The sequence below is a fragment of the Pristiophorus japonicus genome, chromosome 8 (genome assembly GCF_044704955.1).
Source record: "Pristiophorus japonicus isolate sPriJap1 chromosome 8, sPriJap1.hap1, whole genome shotgun sequence".
Lineage (NCBI taxonomy): Eukaryota > Metazoa > Chordata > Chondrichthyes > Pristiophoridae > Pristiophorus > Pristiophorus japonicus.
The window spans coordinates 232,920,771-232,944,793 of NC_091984.1; the positions used below are offsets into that span (position 1 = coordinate 232,920,771).

General features: G+C 42.3%; 1 protein-coding gene across 1 annotated transcript in view; it reads right to left on the reverse strand.

The window, feature by feature from the left end:
• arvcfb (ARVCF delta catenin family member b) overlaps positions 1-24,023 on the reverse strand; it is a 370,176-nt gene that overhangs the window by 281,786 nt on the left and 64,367 nt on the right. Inside the window, exon 2 of the mRNA XM_070888063.1 lies at positions 16,399-16,460. The gene's annotated coding sequence lies outside the window, so the exon portion shown is untranslated. The remainder of the gene's footprint in view (positions 1-16,398; positions 16,461-24,023) is intronic.

A 24,023-nucleotide genomic window follows, 5' to 3' on the forward strand; every position in this document is an offset into this window, starting at 1 on the left:
CATGTTTCCTCCAGAAACAAAAATTTAAACCGGCGCACAGACCCTCCAAAGCACTGTAGGAAAAAGCCCTCCCTTCAGTTACAGAAATCCACACTGGCACGCTCCTATTCCCATCTGAAGGACCTCCCCTGCTATTTTATATACACTTTATGTATCTCAAAAATAAATCAGATAAAACAAAACTCACCATCAATGCTCCAAAATCCAAAAAAAAAAGAAAACCAAAGCTGGAGTGACTGTTGCTGGAGTATCAACCAAGGGAGGTCCCCTAAAAGGGCGGGAAGTTTCTCTTTCTGTGCATGCGCGTTGACCACGTGCAATTAGTTGGTTGTTTTTTTTTGTGCGCATGCACAAATTTAAGTGGCTTTATTTTGAAGAGCGTGCTCTGTGCATTTCAGGTGCACTCGAAGCCCCGCCCTGTCAGATGGAATCGGGTAGCGCCGGCACCAGAAAGTGCGTAGGATTAAGAGGAGTTTTATTTTGAGCGCCCAAGGACCTAAAAAAGAAAAGGCGTTCAGGTGAGCGAGCGCCGTTATTTTTATTTTGGGAAACTTGGGCCCTCGGTCCCTTGCTTTTTGTGGTATACATTAATGATTTAGACTTCAATGTAGGGGGCATGATTAAGAAGTTTGCAGATGATACAAAAATTAGCCGTGTGGTTGATGAGAGAAAGTTGCAGACTGCAGGAAGAGATCAATGGACTGGTCAAGTGGGCAGAAAAGTGATAAATGAAATCAATCTGGAGAAGAGTGAATGTATTTGGGGAGGGCCAAAAAGGTAAGGGCATACAAAATAAATGGTAGGATACTGAGAAATATAGAGGAACCTTGGAGTTCATGTCCACAGATCTCTGAAGCTAGGACGACAGGTAGGTTAAGGTAGTACAGAAGGCATGTGTGATACTTTTCTTTATTACACAAGGCATAGAATACAATTATGGTTAAACTGTATAAAACACTAATTAGACCACAGTGAGTACTGCGTGCAGTTCTGGTCACCACATCACAGGAAAGATTGTGATTACACGAGAGAGGGTGCAGAGGAGTTTTACGAGGATGTTGCCAGGACTGGAGAATTCTAGCTCTGAGGAAAGATTCGACAGGCTGGGGTTGTTTTCTTTGAAGCAGAGCAGGCTGAGGGGAGAGTTAATTGAGGTGCATAAAATTATGAGGGGCCGAGATGGTGTGAATTGGCCCTATTCCCTTTGCAGAGAGGTCAATCGCCAGGGGGCATAGATTTAAAGTAATTGGTAGAAGGGTTCGAGGTGATGAGAACTTTTTTCACCCAATGGTGGGGGTCTGAATCTCACTGTCTGAAGGTGATAGAGGCAGAAACACCATCACATTTAGCCAAGTACATTTTACGTGCTGTAACCTATAAGGCTACAGACTTAAGAGCTGGAAAGTGGAATTAGGCTGGATAGCTTTTTTTTCAGCTGGCACAGACACGATGAGCTGAATGGCCTCCTTCCGTGCTGTAAATGTCCATGATTCTATCATGCCACGACACATTAGCCAACACTTAGAATAGTTTTGCTCAGCAAGAAATTCCTGATTTGGATGCAAAAATATTCATCCGCAGTACCATCATATTCCATTCCTACCCAAATACCTTAATTAAAATTCATTCATTTTTTTCTATTTCAATGAAAACAAACATAACCGGCATTTAAGAAAAAGGCAATAGCAACCCATCTTTACCATGATGCAGTCCCAGCTGTAATATTTCTTATTTTGCAGGAAGCTCAGGATGTTTTGTGCATGAGAAGACAAAAGACTGTCAGATCCGCTGCTGCCCTCAACAGAATTAAAACTACTCAAGTTGCACCATTTGGCGACCCAAAGCAGTTATTAAAATGATTTCCAAGCTATAAATCTACCTCCCAACTGAAGGGCTGAATATCAAAAAAAAATTAAAAGTCACTTATTCAGCAACATCACTCCATTTAATCTCCCACAAAAAAGATGGAATCTCGCCTCACAAATCCAACATTTTGAGACATGAAACTCATCCTTGAATACCTGGAGATTTTTTTTCAAAAACAGTCAGCCAAAAAATGCCATCATGTAGCTGCTTTTGCAAATGGCTTGCATTTAAAGCAACAGGAGGTTACAGTATCATAATGGAATTGTTTCAGATCATCTCAGACACTCCAAGAACAATGCATACAATTTATCCTACCACCACTTCTTGTAATTATGATTTATCACCCAGAGCAGCTCAAATGATCAATATTTTCCAGCAATTTACAATTATTGCTGCTAACAATTTTGAAGTCAAAAGTTGGCAAGATGGTGTTTCATCATGATATATAGATACATATATATAGTTTGATTGTGTGTATTTAAAAAAAAACAACTTTCAATCCTTGCGTATTACACAAATAAGTGACCAAACAGATGACCAACTCCAACCAATTACCAGCAAGTGTATGAAAGCAATCAGGAGGGCTTGTTCAATTTTTCCTCCCTTCTTGTATGCAACTCCCAACACATTGCTCAAAGTTTTTATCCATTTCTTACCCACCCAGCCCCAACGGTACAGCCAAGGTCCCAAACATGCCAAGAGCATCAAGTTTTTTAAAAAATTCATTCATGGGATGTGGGCGTCACTGACAAGGCCAGCATTAATTGACCATCCCTAACTTCCCTCGAGAAGATGGTGGTGAGCTGCCTTCTTGAACCACTGCAGTCTGTGCGCCACTCAGAGGGCAGTTAAGAGTCAACCACATTGCTGTGGGTCTGGAGTCACATATAAGCTAGACCAGGTAAGGGCAGCAGATTTCCTTCCCTAAAGAGCTTCAGTCGCTAAAGGAATCTACATTACAAAAAGTACACAAGAGCTGGAAAGGATACAGGAAAGAGCAAGTATTATCCAAATTGTAACAGTGTGTTCTGAGAAAATATTAAAGAAACTTGACCTTTGTTCTTGACTCTCGAGCTCAAGACACAGTAAGACCAGAGGGTAAATTTAAATTAGTTATATTAGTAAGAATGTGTTCACTCAAAATGGCTAGAAATATTTGGAATAATTCCCCGGGCAATGTAATAGAGAAAGATAAAGTATATAAGGAATGCAGCTTGAAGCTCGGCTGAGTGTGTTACGGTACAAGTAGGGTGACCTTCGACAGGTCAAACAGACTCTCATTCTTCAATGTTCTTATTTCAGACACAAGCTGCATTTAAAACAGGTGAACAAATGCAATGAAAGCCCAGTCTTCTGTCAGCAAGGAAAGCAGCATCACAGAAACAACACATTCTGCCGACATCTGCCAGTCTTTGGTCAACTGATAACAGGAGCAAGACACAATCTGTAGCATTTTTCTTCACCAAGGTCAAGTATTATGCCATACCATTCTCTACGGAACTTGCTGAAACAGATTAATGAGGAAAAATAACTGCAAATGTTGCAAATTTGAAATACAAACAGAAAATGCTCAAAATATAGTACAGTCAGCATCTAGAGATAGAATAGACAAGTTCCTCTTTTCAGCAGATCCTTTCTTCAGAACTGAAAACTGCTACATCAACAAGCATTTTGGCAGAATCAGAAAGTAATGGGGAAGGGCATGAAAAAAATCTGATACTCCAATTAAAGAGGAAGATTATGGGTTGGATGACATAGCACCTGCTTGAAACAAAAAAACAAGACATTTTTAAATGAAATATCTTAGTGAGGCAATGCTAAGATTTTTATTATTTTAAAAACATCGAATGTGCAAAGAGCCAAGACAAAGTTCCATCCAAGGAAAGAGGCAGACCACTGGGGAAGAGAAGAAACTCTGCAGTAGGTATATCACACTCATAATGAAAAAAAATTATGCCAACACAGCCCCCGACCTCCAATTAGAATGGTGCTCTGAAGTGTCTGTGCCAACAATGTCACCAACCTCCCCTGAACCACCGACAGACTAATCATCCCACATCCCTGGTGCTTTGTCGTCAACTTTGGCTTACAAGTGAGCATCAAAAATTCAAGTTGAGATACTCTTTATATCATCAACAGCTTTAGATGTGGGGGGGGGGGGGGGGGGGGAGACAGAGAGGGAGAGGGGGAAAGAGAGCAGGGAGAATGAAAGGAAATATTTAATAAATAAATAAATAAGTGAAAAACTGCATGTCCGTGGGTGCCCAAAACAAATCTTCTTAGACAACCAATGAACTTTTAGCAAAACACAAAAATGCAAATTACTGCCTACATACATGTCTACCAGAAAGGCTACAATGTGGGGAAATTGTGTAAATGCAACTGGTGTCACTGCTGAAAGATTTTCATTCGGTTGAGACATGCACCAATATAAACAGAAACAGTGATGAAACATCAAACAGCTAAAACCTACATAAGAATTACTGAAACGATTTATCCTCATCATCAATTGAAACCACACCATCCAGACTAGAATCGTTGAAGGGCACAAACTGCAGTTTCTTCATTGTTGATCACAAGATAAGCCAAACCTGTAGTTTGAGCACCTCTCAACATACTGTCATAATACACAAAGGAAGTTTTGTAAAATCCACATCCTATTTCAAAATAAAGCTAGAATATATTAACAAAGAATGCAATACTGGTTTGGCTCAAGTCCCTGAACTGAAATCATCAAAAGAGCATCCACCCCCTCCAGTATTGGTGTACCGTGGCTGTCGGGTATTCTATCTTCAGACTGCACTGCAGCAACTCGCCAAGGCTTCTTCAGCAGCACATCTCAAACCCGTAACCTCTACCACCTAGAAGAACAAGAGCAACAGGAGCTGAGGAAGACCATCACCTCCAAAGTTCCCCGTCAAGTCACACACCATCCTAACTTGGACATGCATCACCGTTCCTTCATCGTTATTTGGTCAAAGGCCTGCAACTCCCGACCTAAAAACATTGCTGGAACATCTGTCCATTTTTTCCTTCTGCCTCTGAAGCACCTTGGGATGTTTTTCTCGGTTGAAGGTGCCATACAAATGTGGGTTGGTGTTAAATATGTACTGCATACTTAACTGTTATGGGCTCATGCTATAAATGTATGGTGGATACATTATAATGTGGAAAAATGTGAGGTTATCCACTTTGGTGGCAAAAACATGAAGGCAGATTAGGGAAAGGGGAGGTGCAACGTGACCTGGGTGTCATGGTACATCAGTCATTGAAAGTTGGTATGCAGTTGCAGCAGGCAGTGAAGGCAGCAAATGGCATGTTGGCCTTCATCGATAGGGGCTTTGAGTATCGGAGCAGAGAGGTCTTACGACAGTTGTACAGGGCCTTGGTGAGGCCTCGCCTGGAATAGTGTGTTCAGTTTTGGTCTCCTAATCTGAGGAAGGACATTCTTGCTATTGAGGGAGTGGAGCAAATGTTCACCAGACTGATTACCAGGATGGCAAGACTCACATACAAGGAGAGACTGGATCGACTAGGCCTGTATTCACTGGAGTTTAGAAGAAAGAGAGGGGATCTCATGAGAAACATAAAATTCTGACAAGTTCACTGTGGGAAGAATGTTCCCGATGTTGGGGAAGCTCACAATCAGGGGTCACAGTCTAAGGATAAGGGGTAAGCCATTTAGTACTGAGATGAGGAGAAACTTCTTCACTCAGAGTTATTAACCTGTGGAATTCCCTATCGCAGAGAGTTATTGATGCCAGTTCATTGGATATATTCAAGAGGGAGTTAGATCTGTTCCTTCCGGCTAAAGGGATCAAAGAAAGCAGGAATGGGGTACTGAGGTGAATGATCAGCCATGATCATATTGAATGGTGGTGCAGGCTCGAAGGGCCGAATGGCTGACTCCTGCACCTATTTTCTATGCCACTAATGTGGACAGAATTATTTTCAGTTTCTGCTACTTGCCTGTTGGGTAATGGTGGTCTACCCATTTCCTCATTAGTACTTAGACTGCATCAAACTTGTTTTTGATTTTTTTTTTAAACATTTAAGCAATCAAATGCTTGATTGGGTAAAGAAAGTCCATTTCAGATCATTAATGTGTGTCAATTATAGACTTGGCTCGTCAAAGAAAAATGCACTCAAAAGACATGCTGCAATGGACACATTTTAGATGAAAGACGTTAAATTTTAGATCATTCCAGCAAGGAAGGCTATCTGCTAACATTTTTTTTTGCATCCAAGATGGTATAACAAAGTTCAGCCAGACACAACTGCAACAAGGTCAGAGATGTGATGAAATTAACTGAGTTTCATTTAACAAACAGAAAATGTGCACAAGCTCACAACGGACAACAGATTTTCGACAGCCAAATATTGTTTCTGCAACATGGTTCAGCAAATGGACAACTTCATTTTTGACTTTCTGCAAACAAGGGAAGAGTTGTAGATGATGACACAGTGTTGCACTCAGAGATGCAGTGAAGCTCAAATGCTGCCCAGAGGGGGAGCAGCATCGCGAGAGGTGGTCGGCAGCAGAGCGGGACTACAAAAGGCGGCAGCTGAGAGCAAGCAGCGGCAGAGAGGGAACAGCTAGCTGCAGCAGAGGCAGGAAGTAAACAAGTAAAAAGTAATCACAGTGTGACGTCACAGCCAAGAGAGTAAGTATTTTTCTTTTTTCTTTATCTTTTTCTTATCAGTAGGAAACCTTTGTCATTGTTGCCAAATTAAGTAAATTAATTTAAGTAAATTAAATTATTAAGAGTTAAATTAAAAAGTAGGACCTCAAAATGTAGTAATCTCAGGAGTGCAAGTCAAGAGTAGAAATAACAAGATAGCTCAGATGAATATGTGGCTTGAGGAATGGTGCAAGAGGGAGGGATTCAAATTCATGAGACATTGGAACCGGTTCTGGGGAGGTGGGACCAATACAAACTGGACAGTCTGCACCTGGGCAGGACTGGAACCGATGTCCTCAGGGGAGTGTTTGCTAGTGCTGTTGGGAAGGAGTTAAACTAATAGGACAGGGGGATGGGAACCGATGCAGGGAGATAGAGGCAAGTAAAATGAGGTCAGAAGCAAAAGGTAGAAAGGAAAAAAGTAAAAGTGGAGGGCAGAAAAATCAAATACAAAGATCAAAAAGGGCCACATTGCAGCATAATTCTAAAAGGGCAAAGTGTTTAAAAAAACAACCTGAAGGCTCTGTCTCAATGCGAGGAGCATTCTTAATAAAGTGGAATTAACTAACTGTGCAGAAATCAGTAAATGGATAGGATGTAGCTGGGATTCCAGAGACATGGCTCCAGGGCGACCAAGGCTGGGAACTCAACATCCAAGGGTATTCAATACTCAGCAAAGATAGACAGAAAGGAAAAGGAGGTGGGGTAATGGTGCTGGTTAAATAGGAGATTAACGCAATATTAAGGGAGGACATTAGTGTGGATGAGGTGGAATCTGTATGGGTAGAGTTGCGGAACGCCAAAGGGCAGAAAACGCTAGTGGGAATTGTGTGCAGACCACCCAGTCTTGTGGCCCTGCCCACCACCCCACAACTACCCACATCAGTGTCTACACACCACCCACTGTTGCCGTGGCTACCTCCCCGAGGGATTCCACAACAGTGACACCCACTTGATTTGTGTGTGAGGGAGGGGAAACGCACGAGGCCAGCCTCAAGCACAGGGGTCACACCTGGCAACCACACAACCCTCACCACAACCTCCCATAGCCCATCACTGATCACCTCCCCTGGTCATGACAACTAGGATATGAAAAATGCTCAGGGGGGAGTATTGTTGTGTATGCATGCCTGTAACAGTGTGTGCAACATTGAATGTACCCTTGTACTGTACATACCTACCAGTACATTAGAGGGTGCTGCTGCTGGAGACCCAAGAGTTGCCTGCACACAGCAGGAAACCCAGTATAAAAAGGGAACTCACAGCTTGTTGTTCTCACTCAGGAGCTGGAATAAAAGACTGCAGATCTGCAGAGTTTAAGCACCACACCCTGCCTCGTGGAATCATTACTAAAGGTGCCGACATTCACCACAACTTTCTTGAAGGACATTCTTGCAGGGAGTGCAGCAAAGATTCACCAGACTGATTCCCAGGATGGCAGGACTAACATACGAGGAGAGACTGGATCGACTGGGCCTGTATTCACTGAAGTTTAGAAGAATGAGAGGGGATCTCATAGAAACATAAAATTCTGATGGGATTTGACAAGTTAGATGCAGGAAGAATGTTCCGAACGTTGGCGAAGTCCAGAACCAGGGGTCACAGACTCATGATTAGTGGTAAGCCATTTCGGACCGAGATGAGGAGAAACTTCTTCACTCAGTGTTGTGGGCATGTGGAATTCTCTACCACAGAAAGTTGTTGGGGCCAATTCGTTAGATATATTCAAAAGGGAGTTAGATGTGGCCCTCATGGCTAAAGGGATCAAGGGGTTTGGAGAGAAAGCAGGTGGTGCAGACTCGAAGGGCCTACTCCTGCACCTATTTTCTATGATTTTATGTTTCTATCTACATAGACTTCTTGGATCTATACAAAATATTGAGGTAAGAACATAACATAAGAAATAGGAGTAGGCCATTCAGCCCCTCAAACCTGCTCTGCCATTCAATAAGTTCATGGATGATCTGATCATGGACTCAGCTCCACTTCCCTGCCCGCTCCCCATAACCCTTTACCCCCTTATCGCTCAAAAATCTGTCTATCTCCGCCGTAAATATATTCAATGACCCAGTCTCAACAGCAGAGAATTCCATAGATTTACAACCCTCAAAGAAATTCCTCCTCATCTCAGTTTTAAATGGGTGGCCCCTTATTCGAAGACTATGTCCCCTAGTTTTAGTTTCCCCTGTGAGTGGAAATATTCTCTCTGCATCCACTTTGTCGAGCCCCCTCATTATAAGTTTCAATAAGATCACATCATTTTTCTGAGCTCCAATGAGTATCGGCTCCTACCCTCCTAAGTCAACTCTGGAATCAGCCAAGTGAACTGAAAAGCCTCCAATGCAAGTATATCCTTCCTTAAATACAAAACTATATACGCAGTACTCCAGGTGTGGCCTCACCAATAACCTGTGCAGTTGCAGCAGGACTTCTCTGCTTTTCTACTCCACCCCGCCATAATAAAGGCCAACATTCCATTTGCCTTCCTGATTACTTGCTGTATGCATACTAACTGTGTTTCATGCACAAGGACCCCCAGGTGTCTCTGTACTGCAGCACTTTTTCTCCATTTAAATTATAATTTGCTTTTCTATTATTTCTGCCAAAGTGCATGACCTCACACTTTCCAACATTGTACTACATTTGCCCATTCACTTAGCCTGTCTATATATCTCTGCAGATTGTGTGTGTCCTACTCAATTTGCTTTCCCACCAATCTTAGTATCAGCAAACTTGGCTACATACACTCAGTCCCTTCATCCAAGTCATTAATACAGACTGTAGATAGTTGAGGACCCAGCACCGATCCCTGCAGCACCCCACTAGTCACTGTTTGCCAACTGGAAAATGACCAGACTCTTTTCTGTTGGCATGGATCGAGGATTGGCTAACGAATATATCACCTCCAACCCAGTGAGCTTTTTATCTTGTGCAGTAACCTTTTGTGGGACCTTATCGAATGCCTTCTGGAAATCCAAACACATCACATCCACTGGTTCCCCCTTATCCACCCTGCTTGTTACATCCTCAAAGAACTCCAGCAAATTTGCCAAAAATGATTTCCCTTTCATAAAAGCATGTTGACTCCGCTTGATGAAATCATGCTTTTCCAAATATTCCACCACTGCTTCCTTAATAATGGACTCCAGCATTTTCTCAACTGATGTTAGGCTAACTGGTCTATAGTTACCTGCTTTTTGTCTGCCTCCTTTTTAAAAAAAAAAATAGGGGTGTTACATTTGCGGTTTTCCAATCTGCTGGGACTGCCCCAGAATCCACGGAATTTTGGTGGTTTCCAACCAATGCATCCATTATCTCTGCAGCCACTTATTTTAAGACCCTAGGATGTGAGGCATCAGGTCCAGGGTACTTGTCCGCTTTTAGTCCCATTATTTTAACTCATACTACTTCTTTAGTGATAAGTTCCTCCCTACCTACAGCCCCTTGATTATCCACTATTGGAATGTTTTTAGTGTCTTCTACCAATGAACAATAGCAGATCGTATCTTTAACATGAACAGTGGGCGGTCTGGTAATTCTCAGGGCTCCAAAGCTGTGCAGATTTGAGAGCAGGTTACCCACCACTGGCAAATGATAGATAATCAGAGTCTTACAGCACACAAGGGGGCCATTCGGCCATCGGGCCCGCTCTTCAAAAGGGCTGTCCAATTAAGTCTCGCAACCCAGCCTTTTCGCCTTAAGATAGCTTCAAATATATGTCCAGAGAAGAGAACATCCTAAGATTTGTCTGACAAAAATGATACCGCTCAAATAAAATTCCAAATTAAATTACAGTATAATAAAGTTTTGGATTTGGATTCTCACCAACAGTAGGCGAGATATCAATGGTGTATTTTCGTCCCCGAAGACCGACAAGGAAGATGTTTTACAAAAAAAAGCACCAGTGGCATCCCATCATCATAGGCAATTACCAGTCATGGATCAGAGCACTAAAACTGCAAAATAAAATCCACCCATCATGCTTCAAATACTGAGGATCACATACACAGAAGCAGAAGATAAAAGAACACAGTCACATTCAAAGTGTTCGGAAGGAAAGGGGGAAAAATGAAGATATTTTACAACAGCAATCAATTCTACCCTCTGCCAAGTATTTAATTAGAGTGTCCTGGTAAACAAGTCCAGTTAAAACCACCACAGATAGCAGACATGTATGACTGGGCAACCTTTCAATGATGGGAGCAATACCACCACCTTGTGGAAAGTCAAGACACAACCCAAATATGGAACGGAAAGATAATATGCTTTGCGTGAAGGGGAGGCCGAGAAGGAAAGAAACCAGACACAAGAGGAAACGACAGAAATATTTCCCCTGCAAATTAGCTGCATTACAAGTCAGCAAGATGACAGAATAATGTTCAGTAAACATCAAGCTCAGACAGCTGAAACAACAGCTTATTTTATTCCCTGGATGTCACTCGAACATTTATTTCAGCCAAGTGCCAAGCTAATTTTCAGTTAGAAAATACCCAACTATTTGAATTGACACCCAGGAAGAAAAACTATACCATATTCACTCGTCAGCAGATTACTTCACAATCTGCATGACTTCAAACATCCAGTCTGCACAGGGCTCTGACAGCAAGATCATCAAAGCTGCTTATCATAGAATCATAGAACAATGCAGCACAGAGGCCATTCGGCCCATCGAGTCTGCGCTGCCTCTGACGAAAAGCAATCTGGTTAGTCCCACTACCCCACATCCATGCAATTTTCTCCTTCAAGTATTTATCCAATCCTGATTTGAAGGCTACTATTAAATCTATTTCGACCACCCTATCAGGCAGTGCATCCCAAATCCTAACCACTCATTGCATACAACAAGTTTATCCTCATTGTCTTCATGTACTCTATGTAAATCCTTCATGATTTTTAACACCTTCAAATCTGCTCTTGGCCTTCTCTGCTCCAAGGAGCGCAACCCCAGCTTCTCGAGTCTATCCACGTAACTGTAATCCCTCATTCCTGGAACCATTCTAGTAAATCTCTTCTGTACCCTCACCAAAACCTTCATGACTTTCCTTGAAGTGCGGTGCCCAGAATTGGAAACTGGGGGCAAACTAATGTTTTATATAAGACCTGTCTCGCCAACTTCAAATATATCTGATCAAGCTTCCCCATGTCTCTCTGTTCTTGCATCCCCTTTAAAACTGTACCATTTAGTATGGATGGTCTTCCATTCTTCCTACCAAAAGCACCTCATAATTCTCTGCATTGAATTTCCTCTGCCATGTGTCCGGCCATTCCACCCACCTTCTTGAAAGTCTATTACTATCTTCCTCACTGTTTACTACACTTGCAAGTTTCATGTTATCACAAAAGCAGAAAGCAGAGGAATGAGTGTAATGAATGTGGAAATTATTTTTGGTTAATTAATATACACCTGTTTTTCTTCAATTTGAAGCTTTACTTGTTCTGGTGCAGCTGTTCAAAGTACTTGTCAGATCGACAAATCAGCATCAGAAGGACCAGAAGTAGCTACAGTCAAGAAAAAAACCCCACTTGGGATAATTATAATTAATGAGACTAAACAGTGATTGGAAAGTGTTAATGAAAAGTGACAAAGTAGCGAGTGTTATAGGAAGCGTTGCACTTACAAGACTACTGATTTTTTTTAAGACCACTAGTGACATGAGAGCACATTTCACAATGTAAAAATGCAATGAGTTCATGTGCAAGCTGTATTAGCAATCCCAACCCACCTAATTAATGCAATTTCAATTATGAAAATTTCATGTAGGTAAAATGAAAAAGCAACTAAGTCAATCGAAGACTTAACTTCAAATATGCAATATTTTAATATACCAGAATAATTTGATCTGAAGTTTGAGCAGCTGCTTAACGCTGCACTCCAAATTCAAGATTTTTTTTGTTAGTGTTCAATTTAGCTTTTCCAAACTGAAGTGCTTTAAAATCAAATGAAGCTTAAAACCCCATCATTCTTCACAAAGAACAGATCAAATTTTTAAAAATTGAATACAATTTTAGATAATTGTAATAGAAATCTGTTTAATAACTGAGCAGAAAGAAAAAATCCTGAGTGCTGAATACTGGCAGTGTATTGCCAGCTACCCGTGTAACGTTATTTGGATATATAAAGGGTTATAGAAAAGAAAAACGTCAGGAATTTTGCGTAAGCATAACCACATTTCTAGTTTTACAATGCTGTTTTTAATTCAGTCATATCAATCATGGTTGTTTTTTTAAAGTTCCAGCTCTTGACGAACTAGATTTCAAGAGTCAAGCTTACATTTCCCTTGGGCTTTCCACATTTCTGTACTTTGTGCACTGGAGCATGCAGTTTCACAAAAATCTTAGAACCCAAAAAGGCAGGCAAAGGGTGACTTTTTAACATGTCCATCAAAACCAATACACTGTGCAGAGGACTGTCAACATGAAAAGTTTAAATAACCGGAAGACAAATTCAACAAGATGAGACTATGGTGAGGGAGCCAACAAGGAATCTCCCTAGCGAGAAGCAAGATTTTTGAACTGGAACCAAATGATTGCAGTTTCAGATTCAGCAACACTCCAGTCGGGTCTGAAGCTCAACCGACAAAAATAAATAACCAGGATAAGACAGTGCCATCAACTTGCCCTAATGTTTTGGGAGGACAAAACCAACCAGTTAATTAACCTCCGCGCATTTGGTCCTGCACTTATCAGTGGAATCTACACAATATTTTCACCTTGCCCAAGTCAAAACCCATTAGTGGCAATGCGACTATCCTGTTAACCAGCCAAATGCATCACAGAGCTCTTCTACAAAAACCATACAATATTTACAATAGCGCAGTTTTCATTTGTGTGCGATAATTTTTCCCCCTCTGCAACGCTCACAAAATGAATAATTTGCTACACAGCAATGAACTGCAGATTCCTTGATAAACATGCAATAGTCAAAATTGCTAATCCTTGTGTGATAAGACATGAAGGATAAGAATCAACAGAAATAATCTTCCCACTTGCATTTGTAAATTGAAGACTGTTACTAAGACCTGCAACCTTCAATTTTTTTCAAACCTTTCATCTTTTCTGCACGAGTAAATGTGAAGCGCGTCCTGCTCCACTGATGTTCGGCTACTGTTTTCACCATCCCATCAGCCAACTCATTTCAATAGGCTGCAGAGGCCAAATTTTTGAAATTCCATATCTATGTGCAGAAGTCTTTGAAGATGGCAGGACAAGTTGAGAAGACTTTTAAAGGCATACAGGATTCCTGGGTTTCGAGAAGAGTGCAGCATAAAAGCAAAGAAATTCTGTCAAACCTTTATAAAATACTGATTGGGTCTCAGCTGAAGTATTGTGGCCAATTCTGTGCACCACACTTTAGGATGTTCAGGCCTCAGGGGGTGCAGAGGAAATTGACCAGAACAGCACCCGAGATAAGGGATTTCAGTAATGTGGACAGATTAGAGAAACTGGGATTATTGTTCTTCAAGCAGAGGTGGTTAAAGGAAAATTTAACAGGTGCACAAAATTTTGAAGGGTTTTTGAATTGTTCACAATTTACATTAGCAATTTGGACTCCGAAATCAGAAGTACTTTTCTTAAAATTTGTAGACACCACCAAAATTGAAGGGTGCAGTCGACAAAATACAAGGGAGAGAGGAGGGAGGGAGGAGGGGGGAGGGGGGAGGGGAGGAGAAGAAGGCTGAACGGCCGGGCCCAAGACTTCGGGCTGGATTTACAGGTAGGTGGCGTCATGTCTCGGGGGGGGGGGGGGGGGGGTGTTGTGGAGTTCCGGGGGGGGGGGGGGGGGGAGAAAAGAGAGAAAAAAGCGCGGGGGTCAGGTCAGGTGGGAGGAGCCTTATCCACACAGCCCCAGTGAGGCCATTCGGCCAGGGCTCGGGGCTACGTGCTTCGGGCCCCTCCCACAGTTTTGGGTGCCTGGAGCTACTGCACATGTGCACCCACTGTAGCACGCATGTGCAGAGGTCCCGGCACTGTTTTCAGTGCAGGGACCTGGCTCCGCCCCCCACAGCTCGTGGGGCGCCACGCCCAGCTCCAGAGGACCAGCAGGGAGCCGGAGAATAGGTAAAAAAAATTTTTAGGCGCACTTTGTGGCGCAAAAAACGGGCGTCCAGGTCTGGGCTGCGCCGTTTTCGGCGCGGCCCGGAACTTGGGCCCATTGTCTTTCACAGCGAGTTATGACCTGTGCTGCAGAAAAACTGAAAATTTGTTTATTGAACCCTTGCAAAGGCTTGTATTTTAATTTTCTTGATATTTCTGTGTGTGAGGGTGAGCGAGTGCATTCTGTAATTAAAGATAGACTGTGATAAACGGGACACATGCACTTGTTTGAGACTATTCAAATTCTTTGTAGCTGTTCAATTTTTAAAATTTTTTAATAAAACCACATTGCCCTTCCATGATCAGCACTGAGGCTTCTTGCAGCTTTCTCCCCCTGCCGTCCGTCGGGCCCGACGGCAAACCGCTGCCTGAAGCAATGAGGCTTCTCCCTGCCTCCCCCCCCGCTGCCGTCAGGAACGGCTGCCTCAAGCAATGAGGCTTCCTGCAGCCTTCTCCCTGCCTCCCCCGCTGCAGTCAGGAACAGCTGCCTGAAGCAATGAGGCTTCCTGCAGCCTTCTCACTGCCTCCCCCCCGCCCCCCTGCCGTCGGGAAACCGCTGCCTGAAAGGCCTGCCTGAAGCACTTTCACACAGGTAGGAACATGGTTTATTTAATCTTTTCTTTGCTTATAAATGTTTATTCAGGTTGGATTTAGTTGTATAATATTTGTAAAAGTATAACTAAGGATTTATTGTAGAATGTAATGATTTCCCTTCTCCTCCGCCCCCCCCCCCCCCACTCCCCCACCTCGTTCCCGACGCCTAATTTGTAACCTGCGCCTGATTTTTTAATGTGTCGACAAGGTTTTTTCAAGCCAACAAAAATCTTCACTTGCTCCATTCTAAGTTAGTTTGGAGTACATTTTCACTGTGGAAACTTTCAAATCAGGAGTCAGTGGCCGGACACGCCCCCTTTTGAAAAAGAATTCTGTTCAAAAGTGAAACTGTTCTACCTGACGAGAACTGCAGAAAACTTAAATGTGGAGAATTCCGATTATTATGTGGGGGCTACCAAAAGCCTCGTCTTAGAGGTGGGTAGTATGGAGTGTCCTATAGGAGGAGGGGGAAGTGTGGATACAATTCCAGAGCTTGTGACACGAGTGGCTGCATTTCTCCGACTACAACCATGGAAACCTGAAAATTCATGATTACACATATGGTACAACACCCCAGGCACAGAAATGTATTCAAACTAAAACATGTTTCATTCACCAAGAAAAGATGAAATACAAAAAAGTTGTGCTGCAAGATAAAAAATCTGGGGGACTGTCCATACACATTGATGACCTATGATCCAGATTTATGAAGACGTGAAAAATCTCAGTATTGGCACGTGGTTGAGTATCAGGAACTGCAGAATGGAGCCCACGCAGTTAAAATTCCCATTTAAAAAAGACACGGGGTAGGAAATAAGTATCAAGCAGAGAAGGTTCCATTATGCTGCTCAAGGAGTGAGTACAAAGACACATGACACAACCATTTTTTTTTCTCACTGCATTTGAACCATACTGCTTCAGATATTACACATTGTCCCACAGACTGATTTTTCAAATTCACACTGAAGTGCACAGAGTCTGCTTACCCTATTTACATCAAGACAGGAATCTGAACACACTTTGATGATTTATTGTCCAGATTATCAGTAACAGCATGTGGTGGAGCCTCATAATTGGTGAATGGTGTTCAGCTACTCAGATTTTCATTTACAAAGACATGGGGTGGCAGGAGATGGAAGGATTATAATGCAATTTTACTTACCCAAGGATTTGTGCGCGTCTTGGAAGATTGCTCTGATGAAAGGTAGTAATGCAAGCAGTTGCCTGAAAAAGAAAGTGAACTTTTTATTGATTGGAAGATTACAGCAAGACTAACTACATATTGACAAGACTTAAAACTATGATTCAGAAACAACTCCATTTTAAATTAGCGATTGGATATCAAGAGAAGTACTAAAATAAAATTCAATTTCCAAAAATTGAATATAATGAGCATTCACATCAATACACACACACTGAAAGGCAAGAATCTCTGATCTATCCAAAGATATATGTTTGAATTCTCCATGCCTGCATGCAGCAAAACCTGGACGACATCCAGGATAGGGCTGATAAATGGCAAGTTACATTCACGCCACACAAGTACTTGTCAATGGCTATTTCCAACAAGAGAGTCTAACCACTGCCCCTCGACATCGACTTGCCTGGATGAGTGCAGCTCCAACCTTCAAGAAGCTCGACACCATCCAGGACAAAGCACCTCCAAAATCCTCCACCTGGAAGGACATGGGCAGCAGCGCATGGGAACACCATCACTTCTAAGTTCCCCTCCAAGTCACACAACATCTTGACTTGAAAATATATCACCGTTGCTGGGTCAAAATTCTGGCACTCCCTGCCTAACAACTGTGAGTAACTTCACCTCACGGACTGCAGCAACTCAGAAGACGACTCACCACCACCTTCTCAAGCAATTAGGGATTGGCAGGAAATGCTAGTCTTGCCAGCGATGCCCACATTCCATTAATTAATTTTTTTAAATAACTAAACTAGAACCTCTTTAGGGCACCAACAGCGCAAAACAAAAAAAATCTTCAGACTTTGAAACACCAGAAACTCAACTCCACTTTGCTCTAACAAACAACTAGATTGAATATTAGTTTTGAACAAGGTTGAAATTGTAGTGCTCAGATTCAGCAGCACTAATCATCCTCCTCTTGCTGCTCAGCTTATTACTAGTAAATTTAAGCATCTGGTCCTGCTGTTGGCTGCTGTGCATTAACAGTAGCTGCCAGAATCTTCCAACATTCTCGTCTGCTGCATTGGAAATATGCCAAATGCACAACATGCAAAGCCAACATCTATATTTTCAAGGTTTCTATACCCATAAAACATGTTTTCCAAACCTAGTAGCAGCAAGTCATGAGTCAGTTTATTGTAAATTTATCTGTACTTGAACACCAACATCAGCAAAGGAAATGATAGTAAATATCCATAAGATACCTTGCAAAAAATTCTGAGATTACACTTGAGGGAAACAACCAGATTGAACAATTTTTATGGTCTTTGTTCATCATATCATAATCCTATGATAGTGCTTTGGCTTGCAGCAGTGACTGAGCAACAGTGAAGCAAACTGATTAACTTTGCCATCTGGGAATACTTTCACAGCAAAATTCAGTGCGACGCTAAAAAAAAAATAGCAAATTCTTTCACCTGTGTTGTAACTTAGAATTTATGGGACAAATAGTGGAGGGTAGAGAAACCCAAGGCAAAAATCAAAAAGGTCCATATTACAGCAAAACTCGAAAAGAGAAAAGTGTGTTAAAAAGACAAGCCTGAAGGCTCTGTGCCTCAATGCGAGGAGTATTCTATTAAGGTGAACAAATTAACTGCGCAGGCAGCAATCAACAAATATGACATAATTGGCATCAGAGACATGGCTCCAGGGTGACCACGGCTGGGAACTCAACATCCAGGGGTATTCAGCATTCAGGAAGGATAGACAGGAAGGAAAAGGAGGTGGGGTAGCGTTGCTGGTTAAAGAGGAAATTAACGCAATAGTAAGGAAGGACATTAGCTTGGATGATGTGAAATCTGTATGGGTGGAGCTGCGGCATACCAAGGGGCAGAAAACTCTCGTGGGAGTTGTATACAGACCACCAAACAGTAGTAATGAGGTTGGGGACAGCATCAAACAAGAAATTAGGGATGCGTGCAATAAAGATGCAGCAGTTATCATGGGCGACTTTAATCGATATATCGACTGGGCTAACCAAACTGGTAGCAATACAGTGGAGGAGGATTTCCTGGAATGTATTAGGGATGCTTTTCTAGACCAATATGTCGATGAACCAACTAGGAGGGTTGGCCCACCGAGACTGGATGATGTGCAATGAGAAAGGACTAATTAGCAATCTTGTTGTGCGAGGCCCGTTGGGGAAGAGTGACCATAATATGGTAGAATTCCTTATTAAGATGGAGAGTGACACAGTTAATTCAGAGACTAGGGTCCTGAACTTAAGGAAAAGGTAACGTCGATGGTATGAGATGTGAACTGGCGAGAATAGTCTTGCAAATGATACTTGAAGGGTGGATAGGCAATGGCAAACATTTAAGGATCACATGGATGAGCTTCAACAATTGTACATTCCTTTTTGGAGTAAAAATACAACAGGGAAGGTGGCTCAACCGTGGCTAACAAGGGAAATTAAGGATAGTGTTAAATCCAAGGAAGAGTTGGCCAGAAAAAGCAGCAAACTTGAGGACTGGGAAAAATTTTAGAATTCAGCAGAGGAGGACAACGGGTTTAATTATGAGGGGGGGAAAATAGTATGAGGTGAAGTTTGCCGGGAACATAAAAACGGACCACAAAAGCTTCTATAGATATGTGAAGAGAAAAATATTAGTGCAGTCAGATTCAGGTGAATTTATAAATGGAGAACAAAGAAATGGCAGACCAGTTGAACAAATACTTTGGTTCTGTCTTCACGAAGGAAGACACAAATAGCCTTATGGAAGTACTAGGGGACCGAGGGTCGAGGTGAGGAGGAGGAACTGAAGGATATCCTTATTAGGCAGGAAATTGTGTTCGGGAAATTGATGGCCGATAAATCCCTGGGGCCTGAAAGTCTGCATCCCAGAGTACTTAAGGAAGTGGCCCTAGAAATAATGGATGCATTGGTGATTATTTTCCAACAGGCTATCGACTCTGGATCAGTCCCTTTGGAGTGGAGGGTAGTTAATGTAACACCACTTTTTGAAAAAAAAGGGAGAGAAAACAGGTAATTATAGACCGGTTAGCCTGACATCAGTAGTGGGGAAAATGTTGGAATCAATTACTGAAGATGAAATAGCAGCGCATTTGGAAAGCAGTGACAGGATCGGTCCAAGTCAGCATGAAAGGGAAATCATGCTTGACAAATCTTCTGGAATTTTGAGGATGCAACGAGTAAACTAGTAGAGTGGACAAGGGAGGACCAGTGGATGTGGTGTACTTGGACTTTCAAAAGGCTTTTGACAAGGTCCCACACAAGAGATTGGTGTGCAAAATTAAAGCACATGGTATTGGGGGTAATGTACTGACGTGGATAGAGAACTGATTGGCAGACAGGAAGCAGAGAGTCTGGATAAACGGGACTTTTCAGAATGGCAGACAGTGACTAGTGGGGTGCTGCAGGGCTCAGTGCCAGGACCCCAGTTCTTTACAATATACATTAATGATTTAGATGAAGGAATTGAGTGTAATATCTCCAAGTTTGCAGATGACACTAAACTGGGTGGCAGTGTGAGCTGTGAGGAGGACGCTAAAAGGCTGCAGGGTGACTTGGGCAGGTTAGGTGAGTGGGCAACTGCATGGCAGATGCAGTATAATGTGGATAAATGTGAGGTTATCCACTTTGGAGGCAAAAACACAAAGGCAGATTATCTGAATGGCAGCAAATTAGGAAAAGGGGAGGTGCAACGAGACCTGGGTGTCATGGTACATCAGTGATTAAAAGTTGGCATGCAAGTACAGCAGGCAGTGAGGCCGCATTGGTATGTTGGCCTTCATAGCTAGGGGATTTGAGTATCGAAGCAAGGAGGTCTGACTGAAGTTGTCCAGGGCCTTGGTGAGGCCTCACCTGGAATAGTGTTCAGTTTTGGTCTCCTAATCTGAGGAAGGACGTTCAGCGAAGGTTCACCAGACTGATTCCCGGGGTGGCTGGACTGACATGAGGAAAGACTGGATCAACTGGGCCTGTATTCTCTTGAGTTTAGGGGATCTCATAGAAACATATAAAATTCTGATGGGACTGGACAGGATAGATGCAGAAAGATTATTTCCGACGTTGGGAAAGTCCAGAACCTGGGGACACAGCTATTTAGGAACTGAGATGAGGAGAAACTTCTTCACTCAGAGTTGTTAACCTGTGAAATTCCCTACCGCAGAGAGTTGTTGATTCCAGTTCATTGGATATATTCAAGAGGGAGTTAGATGGGGCCCTTACGGCTAAATGGATCAAGGGGTATGGAGAGAAAGCAGGAAAGGGGTACTGAGGTGAAGGACCAGACATGATCTTATTGAATGGTGGTGTAGGCTCGAAGGGCCAAATGGCTCACTCCTGCACCAATTTTCTATGTTTCTTTCTATAAAAATCGGCAGAATATTTTGCAAACTTAATCTTAGCTCCTCCAATTTTCTTCTCCTGAAAGTAATAACTTATGCTGTGGTGTCCAGAGTTGGTGGCAATTCTTTATGCAATAGCCTGCAGGGTTAGTACAGAGCTACATAAGAACCATGGTGACTGGGATCATATCAAACATTATCCTTTCCTCAACTGATATGCAAGAGATGCACCCTTCCAATAGGTGACTGGATAATCAGAAATACTGGCCAATAGCTCCCTCATCCCTCTACGCTAAGGACAACTCAACACTTGGTACAACCATGGTGGTGAACTGAAATAAACCATTGATTGAACACTTGTCCACATGATTCTGTACCACACAATGTCGTGCACTTCCCTACTGACTGAAATGATTTAATACTGCCTTTTATTTCTTGTCCTTGTGCCCTACCTTGGTTTCTTTGTACCACTTACGTTTGTGAGCCAATTTAGCAGGAAGGTGATGCCCTCTTAGTCCTCCATTGCTCATCAACTGTTCTCTGGGTGTTGGGTAAATGTAGGCAGCTCTTACTCAGATTAGATTGTTTTTGGTGATCTTTATCATCAAGAATCGACATATCGCTTGAGTGAGCAGAGGATGAGTTGGACTTAAAAGTACAACAAACTACTGCAATGCTTCAGGATTTGGCTCCAACAGAATTACGTGACAGCAAAAGAGAGCAAGAAAAACCTTTACACAAGAGGGTTTAGAGGCTGTGGGATGCACTGAGAGTTGCTGCTTGAAGCAGTGAGCATGTCAACCTTTAAGAATAGGTCAGATGGGTGGTTAAAGAAAATGGGAATAAAGAGATATGGATATAAAACAGGCACATGGGATTAGGACTACTGCTTGTGTGAAGGATAAAGACCATCAAGGATTGGTTTGGTAAAACAGCCTATTTTTATATTGTAATTTGTAATGTAATTTCATGAATATGGCAGCACCCTCAAAGCCAATTGCACCTACATTGAAGGCAACAGTTTATAATGTTGGTAATAAAGCTGGAAAAGTAGACTGACTTGTCTTAGATGTGAAGGGCTAAATACAGAAGGCATACAAAAGTAGCAAACTTTGAGCTATGTGCTGTTTATGCACCCTGGCTTCATCAGCAGTCAGCCTCACAACATACCCTTGGGGATCTCTCTTTCTTGAAACAGCATTAACATGGAGAACACTGAAAGCTTCCCTGTACATTACTTGTTTTTTATTTGCTAACCCTTCTCACATATTGAAGAGCATTTGGGTTGTGTAACCTGTTCAAAAACAATTCTAAATAGCTTCAGGTCAACGATTGAGCCACAATGCACGTTTCAGCTTCAAAAACAGTGGAAAGCAGTAACTCAGGCCAGCAAATATTTTCAGACGATCACTTTGTCTTGTTTAAAGAATTGAGATTTTAAACAAAAAAAAACCCTGCCGCTTAGAGCAATATTTTCACTGGACCCTGACTAGAGCATTCTGATGTATGAAGCAGCTTTGCCACATTGCTGACCTGAAAGAAGAATACCATGTGCTTGGAAAGTCATCGGGGAATACCTGAGCATTCCAACTATTGATCCAGATGTGTACAAGCTGGAATATCACCAAGATTTGTTTAAAATTAAAGATTTGGTGCTTCCCCCAAATGACTCACTTGTTATTTCAATACCCAATGTCAAACTGAGCCACACAGATTCGATAGGTCCCAGGTTCAATTCCTGTTCTGTGCCAAGTCAGATGATCTTGTCCAGTGTGACACAAGGGCCCCCTACAGCTGACCTCAGGGAAGAGCAAAGAAATAAAATGATCAGGGTTCCTTGCTCCCAAATGCTGTCCAATGACTCCTGATGGCATGCATGTATTTTAAACTTTCCAAGGGCAAGATTGGGCTCAGCTTAGTCGTAGAATAGGTAACTTAAACGAGTTACTGGAGGGTAGCAGTGCCTGCAGAACTTCCAGCACAAATTAGTGTCTTCAGAAGATCAGAGGTACCGAGACAAGAGTGGGGATAAAGAATGTATTCATTGTTTTTTTTCATACTTCACTGCAGCACACCACACCAGAGCTCCAACAAACAACTATGAAACGGTGGGATATGGCTTTGTGCCATCGCTCCTCTGCAGAGTTGCAATGTGAGCCATGATGTCATGAGAAGTTGGCACCTCCACAAAAAAGGGAAAAAGATACCTGTGGCTCTTGTACAGCAATTTCATAAACAGGAGGAATCATCTATTCTGTCAATGATTGCTTGTAAAGTAGTAGAAAGTGTTTTATTTTGCCGTTAACCTTCGCTCCAGGTATTATCCTTCCTTGTGTGCCAAGCACTCCCTCCTCTCTCTCATGAATTGGCCAATTTTCTGGCATCAGCTTAGACAGTGAATTTTGTCAAGCTATACTGCCATGAGGGGCAACACAGTCCTGTCCTTAATGTCCACACACAAACACTTTTCAGAAGGGGATCACTGGATGGGAATCAAAAAATGAAACCCAGTTTGATTTTTCTCTCCCCATCGTTCGGACAAGAAGACTAACAGTAGTAACTCAACCACTGTTCCAACTGAGACACATTAACTCAGCACACACCCATTTATAAGCAGATCTCTCAGGCCACCAGCCTTCACAAGCCCCAGCCGTTTTACATTGGGTTTAGCAGCTGGAAACTGGACAGCAGTAACAATTTAAAAAGCTAATCAAGTTTTGCTCAAAAATGGAGGTCAACTATTTCACACACCGACGAACAGGTTAGCGTCGAAGGGTTTACAATGGCAAGAACAAAACCATGATTATGTGCTGCGAGCACAGATATTCTAAAGCAAAGATCATTTTTATATGTGAAAATTTTTTTGACATACGAAAATTCCCATTATGAAAACACGATGACCCAAGCCCACAGATTGAAAGCATTCGTTTGGCAAATCATAAGGGCTGTCAATGCTGAATATCTCACCCATCAGTTCCACAAATAAGCAGTAACAATGAGAAATGCTTGACTCGGTACGTCTGAAAAAACCACAGGGTCTACCGCGGGTGCCAAAATATTTTATACGAGGGCCGTGTAGTTTTCAAAAATATGCACCGAGACAGAAGAGTTTTCATGAGACCAACATTAAAAAGCTTCTTGCCCACATCACAAGTATAAAAAAAATGTTCTGCAACCAACACAAGCTTCACACCTAAAATTGGTGTTTGAGGCCCCACGGCAAGTTTGATCGGTTAATCACATGGTTTTAACCAAACAAGAAAAAATATACCAATAAG